We start from the raw sequence: 19,746 nt of genomic DNA on the forward strand, positions 1-19,746 counted from the left end.
CCAGAGGCAACTCTTTGATCCCTGCTCTGGCACCCTCTGTGTCAACAATTATGTTCCCCCTTCCACATTCCTAAAAATTGTTGCTGCTTAAAGGTAGAACCTTTATGTATCCCCAAAGCAAAAAAAGATACTACTTAAAACTCTTGTTCCCCCTATACACACCTTCCCTCCGTCAAAGCAAATGGCAAAAATGAGGTGTACATGGTGGGGGAAGTAATGTACTCTGCCAGGAATGTCCAGTCCTATTAGCTTGCACTTACTTTGTGGGGCTAACAGAGTCAGAATTTCCAATAGCCTAAAAATTATTTTGTTAACCATCTTTTTAAAATGCCACAACTAGGCAAATAATAACTAGATGTGTTCTGCATGTATTTTGGCTGAGACAAGCTTTCTTCTTCTTTTATGTTTGCAGTTTATAAAAGCACAGTCTCCTCAGCTTGATTTTATTCGCAGAAGAGAAAAGGCAAACCTGGGAACTACCTGCCAGAACTCTGAACATGTGCCCCAAAGTTCACATGTTGGAAACTGGCTCCTCAGTGCAGCAGTCTTGGGAGGTGGGATCTCTGAGAAGTGTTTAAGTTATGAGGGCTCCATCCTCATGAATGGATTTGTTTCGTTATAGAGAGAGGGTGGCTCACTATAAAAGAGGAGCCCCACCCCCTTTCCTCTTGCTCATGACACCTTCCCCCTATTATGCTGCAAGCAGGCCATCGCCAGATGTGGCCCCTTGATCTTGGACTTCCCAGCCTCCAGAATTGTGAGAAATAAATTTTCTCATTTTCATAAGTTACTCAGTCTGTGGTATTCTGTTACAACAGCACAAAACAGACCAAGATCGATTCCTTTACTCATGGTGAAGAAGATAAGTTCCTTATTGTTTATCAATTAAAAATAATGATTACAGGCAAAGGGTTAGATACTTTTAGATAAGAGGCCAGTGAGTATCATGGGGAACTTTTCAACTCAGTGATTTTCAACCAGTGTGCTATGAAAAAATTTAAAGATCATTAATTAAGTTATTTTCTAAAGAAATACAAAGTACAGTAAGTATGTTCTTTTTTTTTCTACTTTTTTATTTGATCAACATAACATAAGCAGGCCCCAGAAGTTTAACTATAGGTTCAAGATAAAAAAAAGTTGAAACACTGTTTTCAACTGGGTGTTTTGCCAGAAGGGAAAGCCTGTCCTTCCTCACTCTCAAAGTCTCCAGGCCTTTATAGAGTGGGGAGATTGTGGGTCAGAGAACTTTCCAGAGGGTTCTAGACATTCTCAGAATCCCTCGACTCTACATTTGCTAGGTTATGGGAGAGGGAAAAGAGAATTTAAAAGAAAAAAAGAGGGAGGAGAAAGGGGAAGCAGCCCTCCAGGCTCCTAATGCCCACTAGGTGCATCTCCTGGCTGCTGCAGGTTGCCTGAGAGTGGCTTTCCAGACTGTGACCACCCGGCTATAGATTAATTCTTTCCTCTTACAAAGTTGGTCTTCAGTACACTTAATGAGGGAGAAATAGGATGTAATTTTTTTTTTTCCTTCTGAATCATTTCAGTGTGATCTGCAGAACGATTAGCGTGGCTCAGCCTCAGATGGGATATTATGGCTTAAATTATTCCTATTAGTTTCCAGCTGACCTGGGAACACAAACATTACATCTGATTTCAATGAAACTTTAGACTTGTTGTTCTCAGTCAATTAATGAAACAATCGAACCTTCCCCTGACTTGCGGTAATTATAATAAAGGGTAAGTATTATCACAAATAATGCAAACTGATTTGTAAGATGGCAAAGTGATATTTTGGAAGCTATGCACAAAGACACTATAAATGTGAATCAAACACTTAGACAAATGTAGCACCATCAAAAGGGCGATGCATTACTGACCAAATACAACCCCACCTGACAGCATTGCTTCTGTATCGTGAGTTCTGGCACAGCCAATTGGTTACGAGAAACATGGTGTTAACAGGAAAAGCCACTACAAACGTCTGTCTGATGCCTAAAGCTCTCAAGTACATTCTAAACGTTTAAACTAATACTCCAAACTGATTAAAGAATTTATGGAAAATGAAAGTGTTTTGCCAGAGAGGAAAGGATGAGGAATCTTGGTTGTTGCTTGTTTGTTATTATTGAGGTGTAAAACAGAAACCCCAAATCTGATAGATTTCCCAGTTCTAATTTAATTTTAAAAGTTTAAGAGTTTATGACACCCCCACATGATTCATCCAAACTCATGAGTTTTCTAATCAAAGAAAATGACCTTCCTGTCCTAGGAGAGGGATGGTGTCCTCTTCATGGTTTTATTCTAGAGTGGAATCTAATGCCTGGAATATAGTAGTTGTGTAACACATGAGCAATGAAAACCAGGTCCCTAAAGGGTAGAGGGTCATTCTCATCACTCACTTTGAAAGATATCACGTTATGTTTAAATAGAGATGTCAAAGACATTTCATCATGCTGTTTTCTGGGACTGAAGTGTCACCAGCTTCCTGTTTTCTGCTCCCTGCTCTCCATCGGCCTGATAAACACCTCTTCATCTCCAAATAATTTTCTTTGAAGATTCTCTGACCCTCAAAGCTCTGGAACCCACTCTGGGTTTAATCTCTGATTCTGCCATACACGAATTTTCCAACCTTAACAAATGACTTGGTTTCTCCACATCTAGAGTGGGTGTTTTGAGGATTAAGGGTCAATGCGTTTTGTACGAGGACCACTAAACAAATAGCTCTTGGTGCCTTAAATTACTTGTTGCAATATGCCACAATCACTTGTTTGCTTGTTTTCCTTTTACTCAGTTACAACTCAGAGAGTAGGACTTCTTTCTATCTTTTAATCTTCGTGCTCCCTAGGTTTACAAAGCACAGACTCTAAACTTGGTAAGCAAGCAATAAATATTTTTTCAGGGTAACAAAGAGAGATTGTATTTAGGAAGAACAAAGAAAAAGTTTAGAGCACTTCCAAAGAGAGCTGGAAGTGGCTCCCTCTCATAAAGAAGAGAAGGTGGGAGAGGCGGCAAGCAATAAATTTTTGCTAAGTTGAGTAGTCTAAAACCAGCCTGTTCCCTAGAACGGTAGTGAAGCCCATCTCTATCTTATTTTTTAAGGATATCCTTCTAGATACAGAAGATCATTTGGGTTAGAAACCTGTAAATTCCACATCCTGTGATTCCCCTTGCTGGAAACAAAGTAGAGATCTAAGCTTCACCACGAATTCGGAAATAGCCACAGAGTTTTAGTTGGGCAAGCTTTCTTATAGTACCTTACAAATTGCAGTGTGATTTTGCCTTTAAGCAATGTTTTCCTTCCTCATTATTATTATTTTGAGCAAAGTCACCTCATTCACATTGTCTTTCAGCTTCTGAATGAAAGTCACCTCCTTCCCTGTTTGCACAACCAGGGTTGGGAGAGAGAGAAACTTTCTGGGCACACCACTTTCTTCCAAAGCTACCATTGATTGGGAGAATCGGTTGAGGTTTTTCCCCCAACTTTTAACCACATTTGAAAAACTCGTACAAAGTGTTTCCCCAGATTCTGTTTTAAGTGATGTCATTCCCCAAGAACCTAATATTCAAAGAAAAATCATGATAAAAAAATGCACTTTTATGCCACAAAACATAGCAGAAAACAGAAGCTCCCTTGTTGTTTCTAGAAAAAAGTAATGACTTGTTTACTGAACCCTTGGTGTGATGATCTAGTATTTGGTTAAAACTTGTACGTGGATTTATTAAAAAAAATCAAAAAATAAAAATATAGTTGATACTTGGACAAGACAAAAATTGTGACAGTGATGAATAAATGACTAAGGTTTAGCAAACCCTGGGCTAGAGGATGTTCATGGGGTTACTTGACTGTATTACGAGAAATAAAGACGTGCTAAATCCTAGAAGTAGGATTTCCCACCTGTCTCTCCTCTCTGTGCTTCTTCTGTGGCCTACCTGGACAAACACAGTGGTTGCTCCCCTGATTTGTATAGAGGGATAAAGGTCAGCCACCACTGTGGTCATCTTTGTTCCATGTAGCGAGAGATGGGTCCTTAACACACAGCCCGGCCTTTCCCTTTCTGCTGCATCGTGGGAACTTTAACTTCTAATGAGCCCTATGCCATAGTCTCTCTGCTCAGTTGAGAGGATTTGACGTCATAGTTGATGGTTGGTTATTTTTGGTTTTTCCTGTTATGGAAAGGAACCACTGAATTGGCCTCATGGAAAGAGTCATAGTTTTAACCATTGGGAAATAACAGACCAAAAGAGGTCTCTGGGGTCACTGGGTTCGCTGCCTGCCACCATGGGACCCACCCACTCCCAAATAACCAAATAATTCTTTTCGGTTCTTCGTCCACTCTAGTTTTCTAACCCCTGCTGTGCTAGTTGACAGAAAGTCACTCATAGAAAAGTCATTCTTAACGGTGTAGACGGTCTTGCTTGTAGATAGCTCTTAATCTTGTGCCCCGTGGTGAAGCATGCCTTTGTGTTTTTATCCCTACATTGTGCCAAGCCCTGGGCTGGGCTGGGAGATGTGAAACCAAAGCAGATCCAGTTCCTGAACAGCTGGGCCTCTACAAAATGAGTTATTTTTACTTTTTCTTCTCTTGCAAACCTCCTGCTGCTCTTTAGTCATTCTCAGGGCCAGCCCTAGTCCAGGCTGGAAGTGGGGGCCCTATGACTGCGTTTGGGAATCCACGTCCTCTCTCCGCTTCACACTGGCTCCCTGCAGGTCACCTCACGTGACAGTACTTCTCCCTGCTCCACCTCCACCCTCAAATAACTGATCACAGTAGTGTCCAGTGATCACACATTTAATCTGCATTGGAGCCTTCCCTCCGCTTGTGAATAGCTCTGTGGTCTGTTAGAGAAAGAAGACCTTTCCAAGAGTTCAAAGTATTCCACATTTTACTCACACAGAAGGCTAACCTTGGGGACTAAGGAGAGATGGAAAAATAAACTGATTGTGGTCATAACCCTGACACCCTGACACTAACTGATTGGGTGGCCCTGGGCAAGTCATTTAAACTTTCTGAGGCTTAACTGATGCTAAAATAAGACTGCTGTTCCCAGTGCACTGGTTCCAGCTATGGTCCTGTGGCCAGTGAGATATATTTATAAGAATGCTCTGTGAACTGGCACATGTGATAAAAAAAAAAAAAAAGAAAGAAAGAAAGTCAGGACCTCATTGCACTGTGGCCTCTGGCTCAGAAGTGTTAGGGGCAGAAGCGGAGACTACTCTTTCTCTCTCAAAGGCAAAAGTGTGGACTTTCTTGCCCCTAAAATGCACTTTTAGGCCACAAAACATAGCATAAAACAGAAGCTCTCTTGTTGTTTCTAGAAAAAAAAAATTACTTGTCTATTGAACACTTGGTGTGATCCTCTAGCATTTGGTTAAAACTTATATGTGAATTTATAAAAAACAATCAAAGAAATACAAATACAGCTGATACTCAGACAAGACAAAAATTGTGACAGTGATGAATAAATGACTAAGGTTTAGCAAACCCTGGGCTAGAGGATGTTCATGGGGTTACTCGACTGTATTATGAGAAATAAAGATGTGCTAAATCCTGGAAGAAGGATTCCCCACCCGTCTCTCCTCCTTGTGCTTCTTCTGTGGCCTACCTAGACAAACACAGTGATTGCTCCTCTGATCTGTACAGAGGGCATGAAGGTCAGCCACCACTGTGGTCATCTTTGTTCCATGTAGCGAGAGATGGGTCCTTAACACACAGCCCGGCCATGTGCCCACTCAGGCACTCAGGCTACAGGTGTTAGCATCACCAGGTTCCAAAACATTCCAGGTTAGGCCATTCTCAGGCAGCCATTCCCAGCCTGAGCCTGCGATACCAGAGCTCACGGATGAGTTTTAGAGATAAACCTCTTAAAGGGCTTGCAACATCATGTGTACATGTGTGTTTGCCGTTTTTTGCTCATTTGTTTGCTTTTTTCTTGAGCATGTATCCAGAGCTTTCATCAGATATTTTTTTAAATACTGTTTTTAATTGACCCATAATAATTGTACATATTTATGGGTACAGTGTGATATTTTGATACATGTGTACAATGTGTAATGCTCAAGTCAGGTTAATTAGCATGTCCCTTACCTCAAACATTTATCTCTGTTTGACAACATTCAAATTCACTATTCTGGCTATGAATGTACAGTAAATTCTGTTCGTTATAGTCACTCTACAGCACTGTACAGCACTCCCATCTAGCTGTACTGTTACATGTGTTAACCAGCTCTATTTTCCACCCTCCCCCCTTCTTCACCTCTGGTAGCCACTATTCCATTCTCCACTTCTTTGAGATCAACATTTTTCGCTACACATGTGAGTGGGAACATGCAGTATTACCTTTCTGTGCCTGACTTATTCTGCTTAACACAATGTCCTCCAAGTTTACCTATGGTGCCATGAATGACAGAGTTTCATTCTTTTTTATCACTGTATTTCGCATTCTATGGGTATATGGACCACATTTTCTTTTTCTATTTATCTGTCTGTGGACATGTAGCTTGAGACTATATCTTGGATATTGTAAATAGTGCTGCAATAAACCATCAGAATGCTTGTTAACATACTGAATTCTTTTCTTTTGGATATAGCTACAGAAGGACCCTTAGACAAAAAAAGATTTAAAGATTCACTGTTCTAAGATACTTGTTTTCAATTATTGCCATGACATGGTTGCTTCATAGACAGGTAGAAAAAGTATGACTAGAATTGAAGTCATAGTATGTATTCATTTTAGTCAATAAATTGTGAAAATGATTGTCAGAGTCTCCATTTGGGGGGAACCCCATTGGGGATTTGGGGAGAACCCCAGTGAGGTCTCCATTGTCAGAGTCTCCAATTGGGGGAAACCCCAGTGAGGCAATAAGAAGTTCTCTGAGAATTGCCAAGGTCTAGAAAAATGAGATTTTGTCATACTTTTCATGCCTTTTGACTTTTTTCACTCTTATTTCTACATCCTCCATTTCCTACCATTTGCATTATGTTACATAATCATAATAAAATATTTTGTGCTTGTACATAGAACACAAGGTCAATTTATGAAATGTAAAATGGCTATATATAATTATGTATGAAAATTTTAATATATATATACATACATACACACACATATATATATCCTTTTAAAATTCTTGTGGCTTTCTTTACTTCTTTCCCTGGTTCTCGACTTCCATTTATTTCTATTGGTTTCTATTAATTTTTGTATGACCTTTATATCCACAACCCTGATTTAGGCCAGGTTTTAATTTATTTATTTTTACAGACTCTTTATGATACAGGACACTTCCTTGACTAACACCAGCACACAGTGTTGATGGTGAAAATTTTGTTGTTCCTATGATTCTCATTCCCTTGTAGGTGACAGAGTAATCATGAGTGCTGCTCACCAGGTATTTCTGGGGCTTTCCCTCTGCGCGCTTGGTAACGCAGAAAGGAAAGTGCACTAAACCTGAGCTGGACTTCGGTCATATGAGTAGTTGACCAATGAGGTGAGAGCAGAGAGATAGGGGTCACTCACAGCCCATTTATTCTGAGAACCTGCAGAACTCTCCCTTTTCCTCTGCCAGGGAAAATGACAGTGTTCCATGTAGTGGCTCATCTGTCAGCCTGGACCTAGAGCGAGGATGGTACTGACACATATCTGCTGGGTAGTCTGGAGATATCCAGCCTCTGTTGTGATTCTTTCTCAGCTCCTGAAACCCCCAGGGCAATGCTTTGGGCACAAGTCATCCACTTCCTTTACAGTACAATTTTCTGGCTTTAGCCCAAGGGCAAAACTTCCCACTGCCAGCCACTTTGTGTGAGAATGAGTTAGGGATGCTCTTTTAAAAGATTAACTTGTTAAGGGTCAACCCTATGCTTTGCATCTGGTAGCTTTGAACTTGGAGCTTTCTTGAGGCTCCCCAATGATATCCTATGCTTACCTCCAGTATCTTGGACTATAGTTTCCTCTGCTGTTTATCTGAATGCATATGTCTTTTGTAGTCTAAAAATTCATCAACAGTTTTAGCTAACAATGTTTTCCAGCATTGTTTTGCTTTCCTCAGACAAAAATCTTTGCTGTCATTTCAAAGGAATCTTTGGAGGAAAGAAGAGGTAGACGTCTGTGCTCAGGCTGCCATTTTTAACTGGAAGTTATTCTATTCTATTCTCCACTTTTTTTTTTTTTTTTTTTGTAGAGACAGAGTTTTCACTTTATTGTCCTCGGTAGAGTGCCGTGGCGTCACACAGCTCACAGCAACCTCCAACTCCTGGGCTTAGGTGATTCTCCTGCCTCAGCCTCCCGAGCAGCTGGGACTACAGGTGCCCACCACAACGCCCGGCTATTTTTTGGTTGCAGTTTGGCAGGGGCTGGGTTTGAACCCACCGCCCTCGGTATATGGGGCCGGCGCCCTGCTCACTGAGCCACAGGCGCTGCCCTATTCTCCACTTTTAAACAATAATTGTGCCCAATTTTAAACAAGGTTAATTTTAAGCAAGAGTTTCTAATAAAAAGAAAAACATTAGATTATTCCTGAGATGTCTAATTAAAAGGGCCACATATAAGAGCCTTAGGAATACAAACCATCTCCTTCTCCTGGGCACACTGCACGATCCATTAATAAACAATTGCACTTTGGTTTTAGAAGCACAATTTAGAAGGACATAGAAATGTTAGACGCTAAAAAGGATATAATAAAGATGATTTAAGCCTTGAGTAATAGGGTAGTTGAGGAGAAATAAACAGAATTAGGACGATTTATCTTAGCCAAATAAAATTTAATATTGTCCTAATATAGTAAGCTTTCCAATGCAAAGAGCGCTCATGTGCAGATCAGATTTTCTGTATCTCCATTAAGGCCAACAAAAGTAGAAACTGACTTTAACTGGAGAAAAGTGAACTAGGAGAAAACTACAAAAAGAACGTTCTAAATGTTAGGGTTTTTTAACATTGGCAATGGAATACCCAAGGAAGATTTAAAAAAAAAAAGTTCTCTAATTTTTAGAAATAATTTAGAAGGGCTGGTTTTGCTGTAGCTCTGCCTGAAGATAGGAGCCTATGCTAGACTCTATCTCTATGCCATTGTGGTTGTGAGAGATTTGTACATTAGTGGCATGTCCTTGGCACAATGGACACAGAGACTGTCGAAAAAGCTGCAAGCATGCGTCTCTTTCATGGTTCTTGAAGCATGACATAATTCATGAGAAGTCTAAAATAGTTTTACTTTGACAACTATTAAAAAGATCATATTTAACTTTTCCATTATGAACTTGAGCCTTCTTTGGAGGTTCTCTTCTCCCCATAAACCCTCCCCAGATAATGTTTTCCCAGCAACACATGACAGGACAGCCCAACACAAACCCTTGTTAGTTACAAACCTTAAGTGGCTTGTCATTCTCTAAATTATCTCTAGTGGTACGGTTTTTTCCCTTTATTTTCTGTTTTGTTGGAATTGCCAACATGGAAAAGCAAAAAGAAAGAAAAATAGATTTTAGTAAGGACTATTCATTTTAGCCAAATAAAATTTTAGGTTGTCCTCATACAATAAGTTTTCAAAGGCATAAAGTGGTCATGTGCAGGCCAAATTTCCCATATCTCCCCTAAGACCACAATAAGTATAAATTGACTTTAACTGCTGAAAAAAAAGCATTAGGTAATAAATACAAAAATAACTTTCTAAATGTTAGCATTTTTTAACTTTGGCAATGAGATACCCAAGAAAGGAACAGAAACAACTTCTCCAATTCTTAAAAAAAAAAAAATTGGAAGGAAGGATTTAGTCATAAAATCCTTTACTATTTCAATGATGGAGATTTTTCAAATTTTTACGTGTCAGGAAATACTGGTTCTGTCTTTGTACCCGTGATAATGTCATGAGGATGTTACAAATTAGAAGTAAGTTCCAGAGTTAACTTGCTGATGATGTAGAGAGCCCAAAGTTTGCCTGGAGGATTTGCACACCTATCTTCTTTGGCAGAATATGGGGGGTGGAAGTGTCATTAGTGAAGCGGAAGTTCCGTTTGTCCTCGTGTTCAAACTTGTGTGGGGAAAACATGAATCGGGTTTATCTGAAGGCAAAGTGCCCAAAGAGTCACTGGAGACTTCATTCACTCACTCACCCATTTAGTCACCTATTTAATTACTAATCAAAGGTGTAACGCTGGGTTAGAGTTGAGAGAAAGCAAAAGAATTTGATACAAACCTTGATGGCTGTCACAAGGCCATGATAGGTGGCAAATACCAGAAGGCACAGAGAATATAGTTTCTCTAATATCAGTAAAGGCACAAGCACTTACCTACATTAAGAAGCTACTCAAATTAGCTGATCAAATCAGCTAATAAGGGTAAGAATCCTTTGGGGTCCTTCATGAAGCTCCCTTTGTGCAGGAGTTGGTTGCACCTCCAACTCATCCACCTGTTCTGGAGTCTGGTAATGGGTCCGCCTTGCCACTGAGGGTGTGCGGTGGGGGCCAGCAATACCGGTGCCTCTTAGGAACTTGTAAGAAATGCTGACTCTGTAGCCTTATCCCAGACCACCTGAGTCAGACAGAATCTCTATTTCAACATCTCCAGGTGTTCAGTTGAGTGTGAAAGTCTGAGCAGCATTTTCTTAAATATTTCTAAATACTTACCTGGAAAATGAGTGAATTCCGGTCATTTCCCTGAGTTCAGTTCCCCAGTTGATCTCTAGCCCGTCCCCAATCAGGCCGAGGCTGTGAAATCTGTGCACACTCATTTGGGCAACCTTGCTCTTGAAGAGCACACGATCTTATTACGGAAAAGAACCTGCTGTCCAGAATAGCCCAGTGAAAAAGTTACTGATTAAGTAGCAAACACCTCAGTATTAACATGAGAAACACAGAAAATAGTGCCCTAGAAGTTCAAATAAAAGGTATGAGTATATAGGTATCACACAGGTTATTTAAAGAGTTCTTTCTGAAGAACTGAAACTTAGCAGGCTCTAAAGCAGTGGTTCTAATTTAAGCATGCATCAGAATCACCTGTGGGCCCACCAGTCTTTATTCTCCCATCTCCTTTCAGGTCTGGTGTGGCGAAAGTTTGCTGTCATTTCTAGCAAAGGCCTAAGTGCTTCAATATTCAACTAAGCACTCATCTCTTTAAACGACTCATTTATTTATTTATTTATTTATTTATTTATGAGATAGAGTCTCACTTTGTCACCCTCGGTAGAGTGCAGTGGTGTCATAGCTCATAGCAACCAACCTCAAACTCTTGGGCTCCCTCAAGCAATTCTCTTGCCTCAGCCTCCCAAGTACCTGGGACTATAGGCGCCCACCACAACACCCATCTAGTTTTAGAAACAGGGTCTCACTCTGGCTCAGGCTGGTCTCAAACTCCCGAGCTCAGGCAATCCACTTGCCTCAGGCTCCCAGAGTGCTAGGATTAGGGACATGAGCCACCAGGCCTGGCCTGATTCCTTAATTTAAAAGTCACTTCAAAATTCCAGGCAAAGGTGCTGTCTGTTTCCTGCCAGGCAGGATGGGCATTGTAGGCATGCAATCTGCAGTCACACGGGGCTCCCTGCTCAGAAAAACCCGATGCTTGGTTTAGTGCTCCATGGCAATGTCTTGGACCTTTAAACAAAAGGCCCTGTATTTTCTTCTTTCAGTGGGCCCCTAAAATTATGCAGTGATCCTATTGCCAGGACTCTGTATCAGGAATACCTTCTTTGATAGCAAGGAAATGGCAGGAGCATGACTTGAAGCTAAAACTGCACGTGGAGGAACATTTAATGTGCCATTTTAGACCTGTCTGGAAAGGATAATCCGTCATCACATCTACTAGCAATCTTACAGTATCTGGGAAGAGCTGGTGGGCTTGGTCTATCGTAAGACAGCATCACAGGGCTGCAAAAGCACCTAATTTGTCCTAGCTGAAGTTATGGTGGGTGCTGGTTTAACTAGTAACAAATTTTTCTCCCCAGCTTTATTGAAGTGTAATTGACAAATTAAATTGTATATATTGAAAATGTACATTGATTTGATATACATATACAATGCAAAATGATTACCACAAACAAGATTGTTAACATACCTACCACCTCACAGAATGAACATTTTGTTTATGTGGTGAGGACACTTAAGATCTACTCTCTTAACAATTTTCAAGTGTGCAATACAGTATTTTTACCTCTAGTCATCATGCTATATATTAGATCCCCCAATGCTTATTCATGTTGTAACAAAATATTTGCAAACAAATACCCTTTGACCAATAGCTCCCATTTCTCCCAAATGACAAGATTTTCTGCATTTTATGGCTGAGTAATATTCCATTGCGTGATTAGGTGTATGTATACAAAGTCTGACAATTAAGTTCATGAACTTATCCTAAGTTCATACTTCATCATTAAGTATCACTATAGTCACCTTTGAAGTATTCCCTTTGGGAAGCTGTGTACCAACCCAGTGCCTAGTCACCCTTCAAAGCAATTTTGGAACTCTTTTTCTGGAATGGTCATCACAGATGTTGCCATTAAGAGTTTGGAGAATTTTTGTGAATTTGCCACTATATGCTGACATTGGCAGTCCCTGTACAAACAATTCTTAAGGTTTCATATCTTTGATGTAGCTAGAATCCCTTTCCCTCTGCTGGGTCCTTGGTCTTGGAGATTCGAAGAATGAATCCACAGACCATGACAGTAAGCGAAAGGATGGATTTTATTGATAGATTAAAAGATAAAATAGATAAGGAAGCTTCTGCCACAGGAGTGGGGACCTGAGTGGGTAGTCCATTTGGGCCTTCTGTCTAGGGGGTTATCTGCTGCTTTTTTTATTCTGTGGGCAGGGGGGTTGGGGGAAATGAAATTTATGTCTGGAATATGTCACAAGCATTTGGTGCCAGGCGTCTTGGGCAAAAGTTAAATTAAAAACTTCCCCTGTCTAGGAATATGGTCCTGCCAGGGCAGACTCTTTCTTTTCTTTTTTTTTTCCATTATCATTATTTCTTTTTCTTTTTCTTTTTTTTTTTTATTGTTGGAGATTCATTGAGGGTACAATAAGCCAGGTTACACTGATTGCATTTGTTAGGTAAAGTACTTACGCTGTGTTCCTTGCTCCAGGAGAGGCAGCCCAGAGGAGATACTGGTCAGGTTGTTTGTGCCTAGAGATGGGGTCTGCAATGACACTGATTTCTGAGTTGACCCAGGCCTAGAAAATGAGGGGTACCTGTCTAGCCATGAGCAGGGGAACTCTGTATCATTGATGTATCAGTGTCTTACAGCTGTGCTCATGTCAATGTGTGGCAATGCATTGTTGAGTGGTGTTCATTGTGTGTTTTTCTGTGCTGTACAATGACAGCTCTGATATATATCTATGCTAAAAAAAATCATTTCCAAAATGAATGTTAGGGAAGCCTTTTTCTATGTTTTCTCTAGGAGTTTTATAGTTGAACAATAAAACTTTAAATTCTATGATTGGTGAGAGGTAAATCCAGGTTCATTTCTTTTATATGAATAAACAAGGGATCTATGACCACTTATTGGAAAAAACACACTTTTCTCTTGTTCCACTGTAGTTGTGAATTAAGTATAGAAATATGACTGGTTTTAGTATTATGGTAAATTTGTGCTCACAGAATGAATTAAGTATGGAGGCAAGGGGAACACCATATGCAGAGGTCCGGGGTAAGGCGGTACTGAGAGATTACCAGGGACTGATAAAGGCTGGAGTGGCTGCAGCACACAGAATAGGCCAGGGTGGTTTTTACAGTGTCTGTAGGAGGCAAAGTATGCCACCCATGTTATCCTAAGAGCAGCAGGAACCACAGATCTGTTGTATACATATAGATTGCTGAATTAGGTTTGCATATCCAGAAGATTATTGTGGCTGCAATGGAAATAAGAAATTGAAGGGAGGAGGCGGAGCAAGATGGCAGCCAAGTAACAGCTTCCTTGCATCTGGGCACCGTGAGTCTGGGGAGATAGGACTCCAGGCATCTCTGGCTGGTGGGATCTGCCTATATCACGCCTGTGAGGATACAGGGAGTCAGCAAGAGACTTCTGGACCCCAAGAGGAGGACAAAAACAGTGGGAAAACGGCAAGTGGTCGCGTGTGTTCAATCCATCTAAACTTGCCCGCAACTTCCACAGGCACGAGAACTTAAAGAGCAAGAGGAAGTAAAAGGAAAATTAGAGCAAGGAAACAGATAAAAGAAATCACTCATGAGGAAGAATCAGCAGAAAACTCCAGGCAACATGAAGAACCAGTCCAGAACAACCCCGCCAAGGGACCATGAGGTAGCTTCTGCAGAGGATTCCACCTATAAAGAAATGTTACGAATGACAGAAAGGGAATTTAGAATACACATGTTGAAAACAATGAAAGACATGATGGAAACAATGAAGGAAACTGCTAATAAAGTGGAAAATAACCAAAAGGAAATCCAAAAACAGAATCAAATAAGAGATGAACAATATGAAGAATATAAAAAGGATATAGCAGAGCTGAAGGAACTGAAACAGTCAATTAGGGAACTTAAAGATGCAATGGAAAGTATAAGCAACAGGTTAGACCATGCAGAAGAAAGAATTTCAGAGGTAGAAGACAAAGTTCTTGAGATAACTCAGATAGTAAAAGAGGCAGAAAAGAAGAGAGAGAAAGCAGAACGTTCACTGTCAGAATTATGGGACTTTATGAAGCGTTGCAACATACGAGTTATAGGAATTCCAGAAGGGGAAGAAGAATGCCCCAGAGGAATGGAAGCCATACTAGAGAATATTATAACAGAAAATTTCCCAAATATCACCAAAGATTCTGATACACTGCTTTCAGAGAGATATCGGACCCCAGGTCGCTCAACTCTAACCGAGCTTCTCCAAGACACATTGTGATGAACCTGTCCAAAGTCAAGACAAAAGAAAAGATTCTGCAAGCTGCCAGGATTAAGCGCCAGTTGACCTACAGGGGCAAATCTATCAGAGTGACCGCAGCCTTCTCTAATGAAAGTTTCCAAGCAAGAAGACAATGGTCATCTACCTTTAATCTACTTAAACAGAACAATTTCCAGCCCAGAATTCTGTACCCTGCTTAGCTAAGCTTCAAAATTGACGGAGAAATCAAATCATTTACGGATATACAAACATTGAGGAAATTCGCCACAACAAGACCAGCTCTACAGGAAACACTTCAACCTGTTCTGCACACTGACCACCACAATGGATCAGCAGCAAAGTAAGAACTCAGAAATTAAAGGACAGAACCTAACCTCCACACTGATGAAAAAGATAAAACTAAGCAATGGACTCTCAGAAAATAAGATGAATAGAACACTACCACACTTATCAATTATCTCAATAAATGTTAATGGCTTGAATTCCCCACTGAAGAGACATAGATTGGCTGACTGGATTAAAAAACACAAGCCACCCATTTGCTGTCTACAAGAAACACACCTGGCTTCAAAAGACAAATTAAAGCTCCGAGTCAAGGGTTGGAAGACAATTTTTCAGGCAAATGGAATTCAGAAGAAAAGAGGAGTTGCAATCTTATTTTCAGATACATGAGGATTTAAAGCAACTAAAGTCAAAAAAGACAAAAGATGGTCACTTTACATTGGTCAAGGGAAAAATACAACAAGAAGACATTTCAATTGTAAATATTTATGTACCCAATTTAAATGCTCCCAGATTCTTGAAACAGACCTTACTCAGTCTGAGCAATATGATATCTGATAATACCATTATAACAGGGGACTTTAACATTCCTCTTACAGAGTTGGACAGATCCTCTAAACAGAAATTAAACAAAGATATAAGAGATTTAAATGAGACCCTAGAACAACTGTGCTTGATAGACACATATAGAACACTCCACCCCAAAGATAAAGAATATACATTCTTCTCATCACCCCATGGAACATTTTTCAAAATTGATCATATCCTGGGACACAAAACAAATATCAACAGAATCAAAAGAATTGAAATTTTACCTTGTATCTTCTCAGACCATAAGGCACTAAAGGTGGAACTCAACTCTAACAAAAACACTCAATCCCACCCAAAGGCATGGAAATTAAACAATCTTCTGTTGAATAACAGATGGGTGCGGGAAGAAATAAAACAGGAAATCATTAACTTCCTTGAGCATAACAACAATGAAGACACAAGCTACCAAAACCTGTGGGATACTGCAAAAGCAGTTTTGAGAGGAAAATTCATCGCTTTAGATGCCTACGTTCAAAAAACAGAAAAAGAGCACATCAACAATCTCACAAGCCATCTATGGAATTGGAAAAAGAAGAACAATCTAAGCCTAAACTCAGTAGAAGAAAAGAAATATCCAAAATCAAATCAGAGATCAATGAAATTGAAAACAAAAGAATCATTCAGAAAATTAATGAAACAAGGAGTTGGTTTTTTGAAAAAATAAATAAAATAGATAAACCATTGGCCAGACTAACGAGGAACAGAAAAGTAAAATCTCTAGTAACCTCAATCAGAAATGATAAAGAGGAAATAACAACTGATCCCACAGAGATACAAGAGATCATCTCTGAATGCTACCAGAAACTCTATGCCCAGAAATTTGACAATCTGAAGGAAATGGATCAATATTTGGAATCACACCCTCTCCCTAGACTTATCCAGGAAGAAATAGACCTCCTGAACAGACCAATTTCAAGCACTGAGATCAAAGAAACAATAAAAAATCTTCCAACCAAAAAATGCCCTGGTCCAGATGGCTTCACTCCAGAATTCTATCAAACCTTCAAGGAAGAGCTTATTCCTGTACTGCAGAAAGTATTCCAAAAAATTGAGGAAGAAGGAATCTTCCCCAACACATTCTATGAAGCAAACATCACCCTGATACCAAAACCAGGAAAAGACCCAAACAAGAAGGAGAATTTCAGACCAATCTCACTCATGAATATAGATGGAAAAATTCTCAACAAAATCCTAGCCAATAGATTACAGCTTATCATCAAAAAAGTCATTCATCATGATCAAGTAGGCTTCATCCCAGGGATGCAAGGCTGTTTTAACATACGCAAGTCCGTAAACGTTATCCACCATATTAACAGAGGCAAAAATAAAGATCACATGATCCTCTCAATAGATGCAGTAAAAGCATTTGATAAAATCCAGCATCCTTTTCTAATTGGAACACTGAAGAGTATAGGCATAGGTGGCACATTTCTAAAACTGATCGAAGCTATCTATGACAAACCCACAGTCAATATTTTACTGAATGGAGTAAAACTGAAAGCTTTTCCTCTTAGAACTGGAACCAGACAAGGTTGTCCTCTGTCACCTTTACTATTCAACATAGTGCTGGAAGTTCTAGCCAATACAATTAGGCAAGACAAGGAAATAAAGGGAATCCAAATGGGAGCAGAGGAGGTCAAACTCTCCCTCTTTGCTGACGACATGATCTTATACTTAGAGAACCCCAAAGACTCAACCACAAGACTCCTAGAAGTCATCAAAAAATACAGTTATGTTTCAGGATATAAAATCAATGTCCACGAGTCAGTAGCCTTTGTATACACCAATAACAGTCAAGATGAGAAGGTAATTAAGGACACAACTCCCTTCACCATAGTTTCAAAGAAAATGAAATACCTAGGAATATACCTAACAAAGGAGGTGAAGGACATCTATAAAGAAAACTATGAAATCCTCAGAAAGGAAATAGCAGAGGATATTAACAAATGGAAGAACATACTATGCTCATGGACGGGAAGAATCAATATTGTTAAAATGTCTATACTTCCCAAAGCAATCTACCTATTCAATGCCATTCCTATCAAAATACCAACATCGTACTTTCAAGATTTGGAGAAAATGATTCTGCATTTTGTATGGAACCGGAAAAAATCCCGTATAGCTAAGGCAGTTCTGGGGGCATCAGCATACCAGATTTTAGGCTGTACTACAAAGCCATAGTGGTCAAGACAGCATGGTACTGGCACAAAAACAGAGACATAGACACTTGGAATCGAATTGAAAACCAAGAAATGAAACTAACATCTTACAACCACCTAATCTTCGATAAACCAAACAAGAACATACCTTGGGGAAAAGACTCCCTATTCAATAAATGGTGTTGGGAGAACTGGATGTCTACATGTAAAAGACTGAAACTGGACCCACACCTTTCCCCACTCACAAAAATTGATTCAAGATGGATAAAGGACTTAAATTTAAGGCATGAAACAATAAAAATCCTCAAAGAAAGCATAGGAAAAACATTGGAAGATATTGGCCTGGGGAAAGACTTCATGAAGAAGACTGCCATGGCAATTGCAACAACAATAAAAATAAACAAATGGGACTTCATTAAACTGAAAAGCTTCTGTACAGCTAAGGAGACAATAACCAAAGCAAAGAGACAACCTACACAATGGGAAAGGATATTTGCATATTTTCAATCAGACAAAAGCTTGATAACTAGGATCTATAGAGAACTCAATCCACATGAAAAAAGCCAACAATCCCATATATCAATGGGCAAGAGACAATGAATAGAACTTTCTCTAAAGATGACAGACGAATGGCTAACAAACACATGAAAAAATGTTCATCATATCTATATATTAGAGAAATGCAAATCAAAACAACCCTGAGAGATCATCTAACCCCGGTGAGAATGGCCCACATCACAAAATCTCAAAACTGCGGATGCTGGCGTGGATGTGGAGAGAAGGGAACACTTTTACACTGCTGGTGGGACTGCAAACTAGTACAACCTTTCTGGAAGGAAGTATGGAGAAACCTCAAAGCACTCAAGCTAGACCTCCCATTTGATCCTGCAATCCCATTACTGGGCATCTACCCAGAAGGAAAAAAATCCTTTTATCATAAGGACACTTGTACTAGACTGTTTATTGCAGCTCAATTTACAATCGCCAAAATGTGGAAACAGCCTAAATGCCCACCAACCCAGGAATGGATTAACAAGCTGTGGTATATGTATACCATGGAATACTATTCAGCCATTAAAAAAAATGGAGACTTTACATCCTTCGTATTAACCTGGATGGAAGTGGAAGACATTATTCTTAGTAAAGCATCACAGGAATGGAGAAGCATGAATCCTATGTACTCAATTTTGATATGAGGACAATTAATGACAATTAAGGTTATGTGGGGAGGAAAAGCAGAAAGAGGGACAGAGGGAGGGGGGTGGGGCCTTGGTGTGTGTCACACTTTATGGGGGCAAGACATGATTGCAAGAGGGACTTTACCTAACAATTGCAATCAGTGTAACCTGGCTTATTGTACCCTCAATGAATCCCCAACAATAAAAAAAAAAAAAAAACAGAAGAAATTGAAGGGAATCAGAGTAGTTCTGAGTAGTCCCTTAGAAGCCACTCCAGTTGTCCAGGGAAGAGATGTGGATGCCTTGGATTAGAGTAATAGTGGTAAAGATGAAGAGAAATGAAATGATAGCAAGTTGGCCGGACCTTGATAACCTGAGTCTCTAAGGATAATCGCCAAGTTTCTAGCTGGTGCATCTAAATAAAGAGTAACGTCAGTCACAGAAATTAGGAGCATTTAAAAACGGCTAAGTCGGGGGGGAAGCAAATGTTCTATCATTTTGGTTTAAAACATACTGATTTTCAATTTCCATTGAAAGAATAAACCAAAACTAGTTTAAATGAGGACTAAGAGCATAGAATGGATGCTGGAGCAGGACTTGCACTAACTGATACATTTGACACTGATTGGAGGCTGCAAGATCTCTCTCTAGAATTCTCCAGCTCTTGTGATGATTCCATAGCCCATGTCACTTGCATGAAAAAAATTCA

The sequence above is a fragment of the Nycticebus coucang genome, chromosome 7 (assembly GCF_027406575.1).
Source record: "Nycticebus coucang isolate mNycCou1 chromosome 7, mNycCou1.pri, whole genome shotgun sequence".
NCBI classification, from domain to species: domain Eukaryota; kingdom Metazoa; phylum Chordata; class Mammalia; order Primates; family Lorisidae; genus Nycticebus; species Nycticebus coucang.